At 36.7% G+C, this 17,032-nt stretch overlaps 1 protein-coding gene across 3 annotated transcripts in view; it reads right to left on the bottom strand.

Moving 5' to 3' along the window:
* Positions 1 to 17,032, bottom strand: part of LOC139468286 (zinc finger MIZ domain-containing protein 1-like) — a 412,922-nt gene that overhangs the window by 187,452 nt on the left and 208,438 nt on the right. For all 3 annotated transcript variants that reach the window (XM_071250157.1, XM_071250160.1, XM_071250161.1), the window contains exon 5: positions 14,811 to 14,915. The gene's annotated coding sequence lies outside the window, so the exon portion shown is untranslated. The remainder of the gene's footprint in view (positions 1 to 14,810; positions 14,916 to 17,032) is intronic.

Raw genomic sequence — 17,032 nt, 5'->3', positions numbered from 1 at the left:
CTTTGGTTGCATTTGGTTTTCGTTGCAGTAGAGAATTCAAATTTGAAATGCTAATTAATTTTTTTTGTTATTATCAATATGTTTCCTTGTGAATTGTGGAAATGATAACATATTCTCATCCTTCTATCCAACAAAACATATGCCCTTGAATGAAAACAGATACGAAGATGTCAATAAAAAAACAGCCCTTCCTCACTGGATCAATTTAATGGGAGTCTTCCTATGTGTGCATTAGGATTGATTAACCCTTCCTTACCAGACAACAGCAAGCTCAACACCCTTCACTACAGGACAAAAAGCCACTGCGTGCAAGGGTTAACAGTAGTTCATGATATTTGGTAATTGTTAACCCATTAAACTGCTACAATATAAAACATTGAGGATGTTGAATTAGGTTTATCCTAACCATAGCTCTTTTAGGGTTAAGTGGAGGTTTTTATGTCATGTTCAGTGTCAGAAATCAAAAGTGATGTGACCTTTATCCACAAAAATCAAATGTTTTTGTTGAAACTTGAGACACAAGGGTTAAAGATATATGTTATTCATCAAGACATCTAAATCCAAGGAACATTTTTTTTCGAAGAAATCCATCTAAAAATGTCTTCTTGAGATTGCAAGAAGTTTAGCTAATGTAACACAAAGACTATTCAGAAGTCATTGTCAACAGAGCCTTTTGTCTGAACAGACAGATAAAACAGATCACCCACCCCAAAAAATATATACATATTTTTTAACTTCTTACACTGCCTGTTGCAAACATAATTACACCACTAAAATATACAAAAAATAATGTGTTTACATATATATTTGTATCTTAGTTCTGGCATTTCCTCAATAACATTACTGAGTTTTTTTATACATTCTGTATAATTTCTTTGTTAGCCATAACATAAAGAAATTCAATTTTCAAAGAAGCTACTTTTAACCGTCCTCCTCTTTTCAAAATGTTTAATAAATGAAAGGGTTTTCTTTCTTGTCTGATGAATTTTGTACTCACCTGTTAATGAGAAACTCAACTTAATTAGATTACCTCAGTGTCATGAGTGTGTCAATAAATAAAGGTTAACACAGCTTGTCGTAATAAATCGCAATGACAGAGGGAGCGGGGAAGAAAGGGTGTAGCTAACTTACACTTGCTAAGAAAGTTGCTTTAATCGACAAACTTAAGTCGGTGCAACTCCCAAAGCAGAACGATTAAGCCAAGAAGTGTATGGCATCAGTAAGCAGACTGTCTCAGATATTCTTAAACGTAGTAAAGCCAATTAAAAAACTGTATTTCAGTTTCTGATAATCATATCATAATCAGATATGTTTTACAAACTCTGTATCTACGTCTGTTGTGACCAATCAGCAGCAAGAAGCCCATCTTCATCTTCATCAACAAGTTCAAAAGCATCCATTTGGAAATGTATGCCTATCATCAGCTCTCTAGTTAGAAATAGATTGTTATTGACATAACATAAAAGCAATGTTGCATTGATTGGCACTCCTCTCAGTGCAAATTGTGAACAATATTAAATATTAAACTTAATTCTATGCACCTTGTCACGTGCAGACTGACAGCAACACCAATCAATAACTCTATTCAAAAAAAATCTCAGCTGGTGTAAGTAATTGATTTGGTTTATGTAGGTAATGTACATGCGTCATCTCAACATATGTTGGCATAGTTTCTTGGAATGGTCACATGCTGTAAGTTCCAATTACCATTATGAGTTTGCTGAGATGAATTTTCCTTTTCTTTCAAACCTGAGGGCATAGTTGTATATCATATATAGCTTATCTAGTAACAAGAGTTTATTCTCAATTTTCAAAACTTGTAGCCATTTTGAAATCATCATAGTTATTATTGGTAAAATAAATGAAAAAAAAGATGACGAGATAACAAAAAACATCAGGATGAAACCCTTCACAACACGATAGGATTTTCTTAAATAGCACTAATATGCTTAAAAAAATAGTGTTTAAGATATGATAGAAAATAACATTTCATTAAAGAAATCATAATTTCTAGATTATTGAAATAATATTTTGTTTGTGTGTTGTTTAATGCCACACTCAGCAATATTCCAGTTATATGATGGTGGTCTGTAAAAAATCGAGAATGGACCAAACAATCCAGTGATTGATATCATGAGCATCGATACACGCAATTGGGATAGAAATGACATGCATCAAACAACTCAGCGAGTCTTACCCACCGATCACATTAGTCGCGTCTTAAGACAAGCATAGCTGCTTTTTTGGCAAGCATGGGTTGCTAAAGACCTATTCTACCCCGGATCTTCACGGGTATGAAAAGATGACTGGATATCAAACAATAAAGATGAAACACTTCACAACAAGATAGGATTTCCATAAATAGCACTAATATGCATAAAGATAATTTTTTTAAGATACGATAGAAAATTGAAAATCACATTTCATCAAAGAAATCATAATTGCTGGATTATTGAAATAATAAGAACAAGTTGTCCCTACAAGAGACTTGATGTACTATCGGCTTATGTAGACTTGCCTATCATAAGGATATAATTACTATACATCCATCATCCAAGAATACCATAGAGCAAGGCTACCATGTTACATCCATTCTTGTACACGAGTGCCTCTCTTCAGGAGGGCAGTCGGGTAGCCTAGTGGTTAAAGCGTTGGCTTGTCACGCCGAAGACCCAGGTTCGATTCCCGACATGGGTACAATGTGTGAAACCCATTTCTGGTGTTCCCCGCCATGATATTGCTGGAATATTGCTAAAAGCGGCGTAGAACCATACTCACTCACTCACTCTCTTCAGGAGAATAGAGGCTTACAATGCACATTTAACAACTGATACAGGAAATTAACAGACATCCTAATGAATACGTACAAATAAGTCTCTCAGATCCATCAGACTCAAAGTTATTCTGTGAAAAATATTTCAACATCCTATGCCTCTTTTTTATTTATATTGTTTACATATACATTTTTCAAAATGTAGGGCTCAGTATTTGAAATAAATTAAAACAGAAGTCCAGAAACAATTTTTGTTTTATGAAAATGAGATGAGGATATTTCGCCATGATTAACCTCTTTGAATTTTTTTTCATTACTGAAATCACCTAAAAGACTTTCTTTGTCTAAAAACTTAATTTGTTCTCACATTTCTGAAGTTTGGGGTCAGTGGACAAAGACAGTAAGGGAACTAGCCATAGATCATCTTTCATACAGATGTGTTTGGAAACTAAATAGGTGATCTTGTTGTCACCCACATTGTAGGAAGTTTTCTAGACTAACATATAGTCTCTGAAATGAACATATACAGAAAAAAACAGTTGTTCAGTTATCTTAATAAAAATCTAATAAAAAGGGAGCCCAGTGATTCTCTTCATTTTCAGATACTGCAGTAATCTAGACTTGCCAAACATTATAGACTTGCATGGGCTGTAGTTGATATAAATGTATCAGGGTCTGTAAGACAGACTAGAAGTTTTCATGATTATGAATATTGAGTGTGTCAAGATATCTTTGCATTCTGTGAATATTTGTGAGTAGTTGTTTTCAAGTCTTTTGTTGGTGAGAGCCAGTGACAGTTGACCACAGACCAGATTTATCCATACTTGTGGCAAAAAGATGAAACTAATTAGTAGCTGTCATAATGGAATGCTATCATGTCCATCCATGGTTGTGTTAACGTTCCTGAGTCATCATTGTTTTAATCTTTCCTAATAAGCCTACCTTTATAAACTTGACAATTACTTTCAAGGTTAGCTGATCGAATGCTAAAAAAATGGCTTATTGAACATAGATCAAATATCATCCATGGCGTTTCTGAGACAAGAGGAGTTTCTTATCAATATTGCATGAAACATATTATTAACCTTTGAAGACTGAATGACCTTGACATTGACCTTCACCTTTGACATGGATGCAGCCTGACACAGGTGTTGGTGAAGGTATCTATAATTCACAGTTACTCATAGAACTGCCATGTAATCTGGTGAAAAGACGAGGTCACTTCGGTACTCTGGGGATTGGTCCCCCTAGTGATCTCTCGTGACATGGACCTTTCTTGAAATTTGACCAGAATGTAATTCTTGAAATTCTTTGTTTACCTCAAAACGTACATCATCCAGACATATTTTTGAGATAGTTTTGGAATAAAATGGATCTTGAAGTTTCGTTCAATCAGCTGTTGAAGTAATTTGATTTCTTTTCCTTGCAAATCCCCAAAATAACACTTAGGGACTGGTCATTTGTTATACTACATGTATCATATTTGCACCCTACCCCTCAATAAATGTAACAGGGGCTAAGCATTAATATGAACTAAATGTATCATTTACAATAGTGCCAAACCAGACTGAAATGAAGCATGAACTGATGTCTGGTACAGTAGATCCTTATTTATCTAAACCTTGTTAATCTGAACACCTTGGAAAACCATTCAAGTTCCGAATACATTATTCATTCTTCATCACGGCTGGCCAGTCTGGAAATCTCTAAAACTGGATTTATGTTTGATTCACTAGGTGAGACACCTCTGGGATAAAGCACTCCCGAAGCAGTATAGATAACTAACAACACATACAGAAAAAATCAACATTTGTTTTCCCTTCTAAACATTTAAGCAAAGGAATTATTGATGCATAAACTATCACCTAGTGACTGTTTAACTATTAATCTCTACAACTGTAATCAGACCATCATTATTTACAAAAGCTATCAAGTAAACTGTTAAGCGTTTCCACTTTAGTCAACAGGTTTATATTTCCAGGAGGGATCACATATTACTCCCTGATACATTAATAACATTTCAATAACAGGCACTGAAACATATACCTTTCCCTCCAAATACTTTACTGGAACTGTTTGGATAGCATCTTGACGATGTACAATGTACATCGGTTTTTTCTTAGCTTTTTCTTTTCTTTATTTGGTTAATAAAAAGAAGTAGTACCTGTTACATAAAATTGGCTTCCGCCCCGGGTAGCAGAAAGTTCCTTGACATACAGCACAACTTATCAGTACATTTTTTACAGAAAATAATATACTTTTCACTCATACATTCACTTTAGTAATACAAACATACTTCATATATCAAGTATGCAAAAACTATTAAAGCTTATCTATCATATTGCAGTGCTGAAAAGTACATGGTCTCTAACATTTATGTCTTAAGTATAAAACTCAAATTAAAATGAAAGCTGCTCCTCATGTTTATGATATAGCATCCAAGCATCTTAGAATTTCTGCTGATTACCTTGAAAGCAATATCTTTTTCAATGTTGTATTGTGAAAAAGCTTCCTTTTTATAAACATGAAAATGAGGTTTTGAATTTTGAAATTTGCATCTATATATATAGAATTTTGCAATAAGTAAAAGTAAATCGAACACTTTATCTGTTTTTATGTTCTCTTTAACTCCAAAAAGTATCATTTCTGCACAAAATGTCATATTCTAAACATGAACAAACTGCTCTAATGATGTACATCGTTAACTACAATTAAACGGTAAATCAACGTCTGGTGATTTTTTATCTCAAATTTCAGATTTGTACTGACCAAGTTTCTTATCACCTGTTCGCTTACCGGATTTCTCTGAAGGGGAAGGAGAAATTTTTTTCTGCGCATAATATTCGAATTTCTTTTTTTCCAAAAAAGAGGGGGTGTGCATTATACTTGGATATGCACTATACTCAAGAAAATACAGTACTACCCAGAGATGCACAGATATAGGTGAAATTATTTTCAGTATAAAGAATTCATGAATAAATGTTGAAAGTTCCCCTCCAAGGCTCAGTACTTACGCAATTCATTGAAGACAGATTATCCATAGTTCCTATAAGTACATATTATTTAAAAGACAAACAATGAACGTAAAAGATTAATCTTTTTTTTTTACGAGAAATCGGTCCTGTTTAACTGCTGAATTATCATAATTCAATTTTGTTCCCCTAAACTTGGAATTATACGAAACTAACCCATTTTTCAGATGTACAGTTTTCATTTTCAAAACTCATATGCAACTTGCTTCAAAAGACCAATTCATTAAAACAGCCAATTCAATTTTGTTCCCCTAAACTTGGAATAATACAAAACTAAACCATTGTTCAGATGTAGTTTTCATTTTCATAATTCGCATGCAACATGCTTTAAAAGACCAATTCATTAAAACAGCCAATTCAATTTTGTTCCCCTAAACTTGGAATAATACAAAACTAAACCATTGTTCAAATGTACAGCTTTCATTTTCAAAACTCACATGCAACTTGCTTTAAAAAACCAATACATTAAAACAGCCATATAGGTGCTTAACTTCTTCCTTGTAATACACTTTCATCCAACTTTCAAATAATTCAATAAGTCCTATAAACTGCTCTTGTTTGAAACAATTCTTGAAAAAATGCAAACAGGTGTGGCCTTTGAGTTCTTAAAAGTATCATGCTTGGTAGGGTTTCAAAAGAACTTTGAAAAAAATTACACAAAGACAATAAGAAAATTCGATTTCAAAGTATTTAAATTGTACAAATGTAAAAAAGACATAGAAAGGCCCGGCTGAAACAACACATGATGCATTTAAGTATCTCCAATCTCATTGAAGTAATTCAGATCCAAATTGTGATTCTTCCCTCAAGCCCATTTCATGAGAAGCGTGTATTGATTGGCATTAGCATCTTCATAAAGGTAGTGGCATTTGACAGGCATACTGACACTGGTATATAAATACATCTACATGGAAACCACTAATGATCTTCGTATTGTTGGATTTGTTTACGTGGTGCTTAGCAACAACAACCACCAAATTGACCAAATCTCTCAGGGGGCTGACAATGACAACACTTGAGACAATTTCAACTATTGTTCAAGCCGATGGCAAGCCAACCTGTTATGAACCTCGAAACTTAAGTGTAGTGTTCACGATCATGACTCAATCATCCTGATAATGACTTGGATACCAAGTTCCAGCATTCACAGCAGTCGATATCCCTCGCTTCAGCCAGTAGGTAGAACACCACAAATAAAACAGTAAACATCTTTATTAGCTTTGACAATATGGTGAACAAGTGCCCCAGCGTAAACACTCCAAGAGTGTTGGGTTCAGTATGACTTCTTTACCACACTATAGAAAAGCTGGTAAGGTATTTTAAGAATATCCACAGCAACCCAGGCCCTTCTATCGATTTAGCCTTGCCAAGTGAATATTATCTAGATGATGAGAAAAGAATCCACACACACCCCACACAATTGCGTTCCTTCAATCAGACGGGAGTACAATAAAAATAACTACAATCTCGTCCTGCCTGTGAGCAAAGCTTGCTCGCCTTTGGTCCTGGCACTGTAAATCAAGGCAAACCGAAATGATTATTTAGGTAGTGAGGACTTATTTTGATAAAACGATACTTTGATTGTTGAGACGAATAAAGTTTTATGATTTTCGAGTGGCGCAGGTCAATTTCACTCCTAGGCAACTTGCAACAGCGGGTGAAGGACCATATGATTTATGAAATACGAGCAAGATTACAATCACACATAAGGGAGCTTCACATTCGTGGAGTAAGCGCTACATGGCGAAAAAAACGTTTTGAAACCACTGCACAATAAATAGACGAGACATGGCCTCTGTGCCTCCCATGATTTTGTGACAGGCTGATGTAATTTATGATGGAACAGTTAACATCATAGCATGATTTTTGACTAGCACTCTTACAACGACCTGATATTTATCTTCCATAAAATATGTGTATTTCTAAACACCATGTGGACTGAGTGCGTTGTCCTTGATGATGCAATACGGTTTATTTTCTAAACAGATTCTGAAGAGATGTGGATGGGTACATATGTGGTTGGATGGGTATGTGGATGGTTAGGTGGGTATGTGGTTGGGTCAATATGTTGATGGGTGGTTGGGTGGGGGTTGGGTGGATATGGGGTTGGGTGGATATAGGGTTGGGTGGGGTTAGGTGGATATGTGGTTGGGTGGATATGTGGTTGGATGGGTATGTGGTTGGGTGGGGGTTGGGTGGATATGTGGTTGGGTGGATATGTGGTTGGGTGGGGGTTGGGTGGATGTGTGGTTGGGTGGATATGTGGTTGGGTGGGTTTAGGTGGATATGTGGTTGGGTGGATATGTGGTTGGGTGGCTGTGTGGTTGGGTGGGAGTTGGGTGGATATGTGGTTGGGTGGCTGTGTGGTTGGGTGGATATGTGGTTGTGTGGCTGTGTGGTTGGGTGGGAGTTGGGTGGCTGTGTGGTTGGGTGGGGCTAGGGTGGATATGGGGTTAGGTGGATATGTGGTTGGGTGGATATGGGGTTGGGTGGATATGTGGTTGGGTGGATATGTGGTTGGGTGGGTTTAGGTGGATATGTGGTTGGGTGGGTATGTGGTTGGGTAGGGGTTAGGTGGGGGTTGGGTGGGGGTTGGGTGGGGGTTAGGTTGGGGTTGGTTGGGGGCTGGGTGGGTACATGGACAGATCAGTGAATCAGTAGGAGGCAGTGTGTGAGGCTGGGAGGATCAGTAAGGAGGGGAAGTGATTGAAGTGGATGAGTGTAAGATGGATGGAGATCACTGAGCTACTTGCGCCTCATCTTACGGATTTAAACACAAAACAAAATCCACAAATTAAATTTCCTGGTGAGACCATCAAGTTTGTTTCACATCTATATAATATTGTTTACTTCACATAGCTCTAATGATCATTTCCTGATTACCACATCACTCTCAGCAACATATACATACACTACTTGCAGTGAATAAAGTTGTACATTCATTGTAAGCATTACAGACTTGCAACGTGCAAAAATATTCAGCCTGCATATTGTTAAATTATACATTCAGAATTGTATGTGTATATATTTGCTATAACAAAGAAGCAATCAGACTTTTTTTCATTACACAACCTAGATTATTTAATTCACAGACACGCAAACTAAAACATATTCATGTAGCCGTACTACTCTCGCTCACCTGGACAGTGACTGAGTGAATGAGTGAGTGAGTGAGCATGAATGAGTGAGTGAGTGAGTGAGTGAGTGAGTGAGTGAGTGAGTGAGTGAGTGAGTGAGTGAGTGAGTGAGTGAGTATGGTGTTTGCAGCATGGCTAAAAGTATGGAGAAAGATCCTGCATGAGTGAGTGAGTAAGTGAGGGTGAGTTAGTAAGTGAGCATGAATGAGTGAGCATGAATGAGTGAGCATGAATGAGTGAGTGAGTATGGTGTTTGCAGCATGGCTAAAAGTATGGAAAAGGATCCTGCATGAGTGAGTAAGAGATCGATCGGCTATGTGTGAGCAAGTTGGTTTTTAATTTCACGATCATCTCACGACATACTGCCTAAAAAAAGTCAAACAATAATTATAGGTAAAACATTTAAATATAGTTGCCCCAGGAATTAACAACCTGACCATGCTTCTACTGTCAGTTATCCTGACACCATCTCCAGGCTCGTGAACGAATACTAGCTTCGAGTTTCACTGAATGTAGGCGGGTGATTTTGTATTGTATTGTATCGGTCAATGTGGCTGACTTGTTGGCTGAGCTGGCAAATCATCCGATCAAAACTGAGACAGCAATGACATGGTGACAATGTCACAGGTGTCATTAAGCTGTTATGACAAACAACAGGTGGTCAATGGACAGTTTTATGACAATAGATAATATCCAGGTGATGTTAAAATCCTTTGACTGATTGTGATTACAAGTGCAGCAGAAATTAAGGTGTTATTACAACCTGCTCACTGTGAGATATCCCGTGTTTCAGAGAAGTCACGAGAACAGACCCTCAGGGTGACAATGCCTGACGCAAGAGGCGATCGGGTGGTCAGGCTCACTGACTTGGTTGATACATGTCATCGTATCCCAAATGCATGAATCCATGCTTGTGATGTCAATCACTGGATTTTCTGGTCCAGAATTGATTATTTACAGACTGCCTTCATATAGCTGGAATATTGCTGAGCACGGCATAAAACAAACAAACAAACAAATAGTTGTTTTTTTGTGGTAAATTACATTATTTTTACGTGCTTTTTTAAAATGTGTATTTTGGGTTCTGGGCAGCTGAATCTGTAAACAGAACAAAACGGGTTGCTCTAACATCACAGACACATTTATCATGCCTTCCAAAATAGTGAAACAAATAAGAAACTATTCTGTCTGTGAGCTAGCTATGGATCCAATTTTGTATTGTAAAATTCTTAAAATAGTCATTCTTGAAGAATAAATCTACATCAGCAAGCTGTGCTAATTTTGACACCATCCATCTTTGTGACAAAAAAAAGTGTTGTTTGAAGCCATCCATCAACTACACGTACTTTAAATGAAATATATTCCAACTTTCCAAACCCTTTTGATTGAGCATTTATCATGATTGGGAGAAATAGACCACACATCACTGAATTGTAAATCTGGTTCAAAGTGAATAAGAGAGTGAGTGAGTGTGGTTTTACACTGCTTTTAGCAATAGTCCAATAATATCACAGCGGGGAACACCAGAAAGCGTAGTCTGTCTTACAGACCCTGATACAAATATATATCAAATACAGCCCATGCAAGTGTATAATATTTGGCAAGTCTAGATTACTGCAGTATCTGAAAATGAAGAGAGTCACTGGGCTTCCTTTTATTATATTTTTATTAAGATAACTGAACAACTGTTTTTTTCTGTACGATATGTTCATTTCAGAGACTAGATATTAGTCTACAGAGAGCGCTTCACACATTGTACCCATGTCGAGAATCAAACCTGGGATTTCGGCATAACGAGCGAACATTTAACCACCAGGCTACCCGAGCGCCCCCAAAGTGAATAAGGATGAATTGAACGAGAATAACAAAAATGTTCAAGCCTCTTAAAAACAATATTTGGCTGAAATTCAACGAATGCATGACCATAGAAGATATAACTAAAGACATATAGAGAAAAATAATTCTCATGTCATGACACCAACATATTGTGTGGGCACTGTCAAATAAAGAGACATAAACCTGGGATATTCTTCCTTATCCAGAAGATAGTACACTGTTCCATAAATATGTTTGACATATTGTAACAATGTCAAGAATAAAATTCAATCTGACAGGAATATAAACAATAACCCACTTCCTACTGTCTGTTCAGTATCGTGTAGTTACCTCCCCTTGCTGTTTGCACTGTGGGGAGCTTGCATAAACCTACTTCAATCTAGTTTACAACCTCAATTCCATACCTGTAAAATTCAGGTGAAATGAAATTGTCAAGGTAGAATTTGATTGATATCTACATCTCACAAAGTAGTGAGTGAGTTTGGTATTACGTCGCTTTAAGCAATATTCCACCAATGTCACTGCGGGGGACACCAGAAATGGGCTTCACACATTGTACCCATGTCGGGAATTGAACCGAGTCTTCGGCGTGACGAGTGAACGCTTTAACCACTAGGCCCCGTCTCACAATATAAATGATCGCAGAATAATTATGATTTGTTTGTTTGTTAGTTATTAAATGCCACACTCAACAATATTCCAGCAATATGACAGCGGTCTGTAAATAATCGAGTCTGGACCAGACAATCCAGTGACTGACATCACAAGCATTGATCCATGCATTTCGGATATGATGACATATGCATCAACCAAGTCAGCAAGCCTGACCACCAGATCTTCACAAGTAGAATGATTATGAAGCAAATGGTCGAAAAAGGTCTGTTTTTCATGACGGTCATATGTATTTAGGTCATCAACATAATCATGGTCTAACACAGATCCGATACTGCCGGCGGACCAATCAGAATGCAGCATTACAACATGTCATGGTAGAGATTGTTTCAACAAGGTTGCAGACAAACAGTCAGCAAACCATCTCTAATGGCTGCAAAACATGAAACAAGCCTGAGATGTCCATTAAGTACTTCAGGAACAAGTAGTTCTAGACATAAATGGCGAAAAAAAAGGGGTCACCATTCCAGAGTGTTCAGTCACTCACCTTCTCAGATGCTGTTTCCTGCACAACCACAAAGGAATATCAAATATATAACTCATGATGAACTCCTTGGCATCATTTTCATTTAAGAAGTCAAGATTTACTGGATTTCAACTTCTGTTTAAAATTAAGTCTTTCAATGTGATGTTTTCAGTACGGATGCTAGTACCCTGATCAAACAAGCATAAAGGTATTAGCATCTTCTCTAAAATGTTCTGACACAATAAGTGTAACAACGCAAACTTCATTTTCATCTGACAAATTTTCTTTTGGACACAAAATTGAGCAAAATTATTTTCTCCCAGTTTCTCTAAATCGTAATTTTTGTAATTAAAGATCTACATTCAACAGTGCCAAAAGCTGATAATTTATTTCATTCAAAAGTTATTTCCAAATATAACTAAAATGCAGCCAAACTGTATCCTAGTTTGGTGATCAAATGAACTTTAATTCAAGGAGCTTGTAACCAGCAATCACAGTCAATGCCTCAGTCTTTGATATGGTCAAAGAAGTCTAAAACGTTCTCAAAATGTCTGAAAGTTGTCTACAACTATCTATTTACCCTATTTGACGTAATAAGCAGCCTGGGCGCTCTCAAATGAGAAATAGGGGGCGCTTATTAGAATATAATTATGGTTAAAAAGACAGAATTGAAAGATCGTAACTTTTGTGATTTGGCCAACACGGACAACATGCGCTCTCAATATTTTAGCCGTTTAGACATATGTCTCTTACAAATATGACATGGGCATGCTTGCAAATATTAACTTATGTATCTACGTATTTGTGAAAACACAGCTCCACATAAACGATGGGCTAAAATGATCATCGGTGCCATTGTTCCAAACGAGTAGTAACGGTAATCATCAGGTAATATGTCTGTTTGTTTGTTTGTTGTTTAACGCTGCACTCAGCAATATTCAATCTATATGATGGCAGTCTGTAAATAATCAAGTCTGGACCAGACAATCGAGTGATTGACCACATGAGCATCGATCCACACAATTGGGATACGATGGCATGCATTAACCAAGTCAGCGAGCCTGACCACCCGATCCCATTAGTCGCCTTTTACGGCAAGCATGGGTTGCTGAAGACCTTTTCTACCCTGGATTTTCACGGGTCTAGCAGGTAATTAAAAAGAATATGACAATGCGGTTTGTGTTTGTGATTTTCAAATATTATCTTATATCCCTTACCTTTATATTTCTTTGATAAAGACCATATATTTAATGTTTATTACCACTTCTTTGTTTCAGATACTCATTTGTAAAATTATCTTGAAACATTTTTCTCAAAATGTGTTTGTTGTTATCATATCTGCTTTGGTACTGGTCATGACGGGTCACCATTTCAACAATCGATATATCCCGCTTTTAAATGAAAATACTGCAACTACCAACCTGAACTTAATTTGTAAACATTTTCTGAAGAGACTACATGCAAATAACCTAAAAATTACCTCTAGTTTTTAATTAATCGTCGTTTTTAGAAGTTAGAACTTCACATAACACCACTGCCACAGGCTAATTTGCATATCATGTAACCAGACTTTTCTCTCGTTTTTAAACAAACAACAATAAATATTTAAACATCAAAGTTTTGTTTGTTTGTTTGTTGTTTAACGCCGCACTCAGTAATATTCCAGCTATATGACGGTGGTCTGTAAATAATCGAGTCTGGACCAGACAATCCAGTGATTGACAACATGAGCATTGATCCAGGCAGTTGGGATCGATGACACGCATCAACCAAGTCAGCGAGCCTGACCACCCGATCCCGTTAGTCGCCTCTTACTATACATCAACGTGACGGACTTGCTGACCTCTCCACATGGCTGCGATGACAACACATGAAGTAAAGAAATTAAAACTATGCAATTGGAAATAGTTCTTTATGGTTTTAGATATTTTTTCATTTAAAATGTTACTGTGACATATGTGTATGTTGATGTGTAGACTCGTCAAAAATGAAAATATGACCATTGTTGCATTGAATAATATGAGCTGGCGCTGACATGGTATGCGGTAAAGATGGTCATATGGAACAGGGTAAACGGAAGTTGTTAGCATCAGAGGGACACACGATTCTGCCGAAATTAATGTAATCATTACTGAATCAAATTTGGAATAAGATTACTAAAATAGAGTACAAACAGAAGTTCAGACAAAAGCGTTAACTTGCGTAATTCAATACGGATTTGTTGATATTTTACTTCTGATGACGGATCATCACCTGTATTCAATATGTTCATCATCACAGGTTCTCCATGACAAGTCTCTACATTCCGCCAAGCTGGTCAGTCCCTATAAGCCATACTCTAGTACAGTGACGCTTGCTAATCCTGGACTGTACCGTTTCCAGTGAAATGTACCGATGAACCAATGTCTGATTCATATCAACAAATCAGGGGCACATAGTAATGTCACATCTTCATAGAAGTTCCACGGACAGTTGCGTGGAATGCAGGGTTTCTGGACTAACAAGGTTTCACTGTAGTGACCTGTTATTGTAACAGTGTATGCACTTGTACAACAGGGGTGCTACTGTCTGCAGGCCCAAGTCATTTGGTCTAATGTCAAAGGTAACCTAAGGGTGTCCTCAAAAGTTATCCCCAGTAAATGTTTCAGTTTAAGTTGTAGTTTTTGACAATAATTCAGTTAGGACATCAGTCTTTCTTGTTAGCGGTCATTGTTCTAAACAATTCTGGGTTTAACCCTACAGCTTTACCCTTAGAATTAAATAAAAAATATTACGATTTGTGAACAGTTATATAAATGAAGAAGTCTTTGCTGGCAAAAAGATTTTCCAATATCCATTCACCGAAATCAGAGTTCACTGCGAGTATTTAATAAGATATGAAATAGTCAACCGACCTGTCGTTTTCCTTGGTGAGATGCATGTTTCATATAGTTCATTTTCTTCACGATCTAGCTCTCAGTACAGGTAGGGCCCGGGGTCATGTTCTGTCAGTGGAACATCTGAAGACAAGATCAGGAGTTATTAAACAAATATCCAGTGCTGTTGGTTATTAAGTGAGGGAGTTTGGTTTAAAGTTGCTTTGAAGAATACATGAATTATATCACGGGCTGTCAGCTTTAGGTGAGAGTGATGGTTGTGGGTTCAAATCCCAGATTGTGAAGCACCATATGCCTGTCGTGGGTTTCACCAATTGGCAAATTCCTCGCACCACTAGCTGACAATGAGTTCCAATGCAGATCACTCACACTTCATCATCTTAAAACACTTTCTTTCTAAAAATACTAAAATAAACAAACTCGAAATAATACAAATACATTAATAATACAAAACTGTCAAAAATATCAAAAATATAATATGGTGAAAATCTCTATCAATATTTTTTTTTTATTGAAGTTATCATATGGCAGGACCTCATTCAGAAAAAAACCTTGGTAACAAAATAAAATATAAAAAGCTTTGTAAATATTGCAAAATATCCATATTTATGCCAAACTATATTACAATATGTATTGTTGACACAATACAATCAAGCATATTTCACTGCTAACATCCCACCACCATCACAGTGTGCGAGAAACTTCACAGTGTAAAAGTACTGGCATGAATGATGTCACCTGAAAAGCTTTTTTTCACAAATATATTTTACAAACACATCCCTGAACAGGATAAGCATCATAACAATGAATTATTTGTGCCAGGTTTCAATGCGAATTGTTATAGTACGACTTTTGTGACAAAACCTATCCTACAATCAATATCAAGTTCAATCTTGTTTCTATGGAAACATTAAATACAATACAAAATTCTAAATGCCAACTTACATAAACATTTACACATTGGAAATCTAACTGTCATAGGCATCACTGGATTATAATATCATGACACAACAGGTGGTTAATAACAACAAAGGTGAATACACCACTGTTACACAACAACAAAGGTGAATACACCACTGTTCCACAACAACAAAGGTGAATACACCACTGTTCCACAACAACAAAGGTGAATACACCACTGTTACACAACAACAAAGGTGAATACACCACTGTTACACAACAACAAAGGGGAATACACCACTGTTACACAACAACAAAGGTGAATACACCACTGTTCCACAACAACAAAGGCGAATACACCACTGTTACACAACAACAAAGGTGAATACACCACTGTTACACAACAACAAAGGCGAATACACCACTGTTACACAACAAAGGTGAATACACCACTGTTACACAACAACAAAGGTGAATACACCACTGTTCCACAACAACAAAGGTGAACACACCACTGTTACACAACAACAAAGGTGAATACACCACTGTTACACAACAACAAAGGCGAATACACCACTGTTACACAACAACAAAGGTGAATACACCACTGTTACACAACAACAAAGGTGAATACACCACTGTTACACACCAGGTCTAGAATAACCAGGAATATAACACATGGTCAATACATGTTTCAATTTCAAAATTAAAAAAAATACTTTTGACTTTATTATGCTTGGAAAAAAGTGGGACTGATGGATGCCCTCTTTTATAAGTATCCCCAATCAATTTTCATGATTTTTAAAAATTGGTATCTTTATTTACTTCTGCTGTCCTATCTGAAGCAAAATCTTATTATTTGTAAGTCATAAAATCCATAATAATGCTGCTTAATGTTCTAACTTCTGCCTAAGGACAACAAAATCATCAAAAAAGCAAACCCAAACATCTGTGAAATCTGAATAAAAAACAACGACAACTTCCCCTTCAACATATACCTAAAAATAACAAAGTCATCATTATGTGGTTTAGAAGCAAGATAAGCTTATGACAAAAATCAGGTCCTTCGGCAATCTGTCACAATGGAAGTGTCCATTTTCCTTGCAGGGGTAACAGGTGTACATCATGTCAGCTATCATTTGATTATTGGTGTACACAAGACGCCCTTATTTACCTGGTTTAACGCCACACGGTATACGCTGCCAGAGGTCACATGATGAGCCACAATCATGTGACGCGTGTTGATGACAGATCAAGTGATAAATTTGATCTCCTACCATGGTGCAAATTATTTGGTTCTCCAGCTTGTTTCACCAGACAATTTATTGATATATCTATTC

Source organism: Haliotis cracherodii, unplaced genomic scaffold (assembly GCF_022045235.1).
Source record: "Haliotis cracherodii isolate W230 unplaced genomic scaffold, xgHalCrac1.p SCAF_2, whole genome shotgun sequence".
NCBI lineage: Eukaryota > Metazoa > Mollusca > Gastropoda > Lepetellida > Haliotidae > Haliotis > Haliotis cracherodii.
The sequence above is the reverse complement of the archived record's forward strand: the minus strand, read 5'-3'. Positions and strand labels throughout refer to the sequence as shown.